The sequence below is a fragment of the Hevea brasiliensis genome, chromosome 5 (assembly GCF_030052815.1).
Source record: "Hevea brasiliensis isolate MT/VB/25A 57/8 chromosome 5, ASM3005281v1, whole genome shotgun sequence".
Classification (NCBI taxonomy): domain Eukaryota; kingdom Viridiplantae; phylum Streptophyta; class Magnoliopsida; order Malpighiales; family Euphorbiaceae; genus Hevea; species Hevea brasiliensis.
In genome coordinates this window covers 44420536-44421529 of record NC_079497.1, presented here as the reverse complement: position 1 = coordinate 44421529, position 994 = coordinate 44420536, and the positions used below count along the sequence as shown (strand labels likewise).

General features: G+C 41.3%; 1 non-coding gene across 1 annotated transcript; it reads left to right on the top strand.

The window, feature by feature from the left end:
• Positions 1-604: 604 nt before the first annotated feature.
• LOC131180341 (small nucleolar RNA R71) lies at positions 605-711 on the top strand. The gene has a single exon (XR_009149117.1). It is a non-coding gene; the product is annotated as a small nucleolar RNA R71 (small nucleolar RNA).
• Positions 712-994: the final 283 nt, after the last annotated feature.

The following is a 994-nucleotide window of genomic DNA, read 5'->3' as shown; positions in this document are numbered from 1 at the left end:
GGTCATTTTTAGTTCAAGTTGTTGAGGTTGTGGAGGTAGTAATGGTTGTGCAAAGTTCTGACCCCTATTCTGAAATCCAGGGGGTGTTGGAGGTTTGTACCCTTGTGGCTTGTTTATTGGCTGGTTCTGTTGATTAGACCATGAGAAATTTAGGTGGTTTCTCCATCCATGGTTGTAAGTATTTGAATATGGATTGTTTGGTTGCCTCTGGTTGAAGTTTCCTCCATTATTCACATAGTTCATCTGTTTTGTAGGTTCATTGAAATTGTTGTGTTATGAATTCATGTATCCTCCTTCATAGCTGTCATCATGTTGACTATTTGTACTAATTGCATTGGCTTGCATTCTTTCGAGTTTCTTTGTGAGCTGATCAAACTGGGCATTTATCATGCTTAGGGCATCTACTTCGAGGACCTCTGTAGTTCTTCTTGCATTTCCTCTTTCATTTGACCACTCATAATTATGGTATGCAACCCTTTATAAAAGTTCAAGTGCTTGTGGCACTGTTTTCTCTATTTGATCACCCTCTGCAGCTGAATCAACTATGCTCCTTGTAGAGGCTAGTAATCCATTATAGAAATTTTGCACCAACAGCCAATCTTCTATGCCATGGTGTGGACATTCCCTCTGCAGGTTTTTATATCTTTCCCATGCATCATAGAGTGATTCTCCTTCCTTTTGTCTGAAGGTATTGAGCTCATGCCTCAGCTTTGCGGCCTTTGCAGGTAGGAAATACCTTGCTAGAAACACTTGGGATAGGTTTTCCCAGGTAGTGAATGTTCCAGCCAGTTGAGAAAGTAACCACTTCCTTGCTCTGTCCCGAAGGGAGAATGGGAATGCTCTGAGTCTTATTGCTTGATCAGACACTCCATTCATCTTGAATGTATCTCATAGGGCAAGAAAGCACTGGAGGAGATAGTGTGGGCCTTCTGTTGGTGAACCTACAAATTGGGTTTGTTGAATCATTTGGAGCCATGGTGGTTTTAATTCAAAG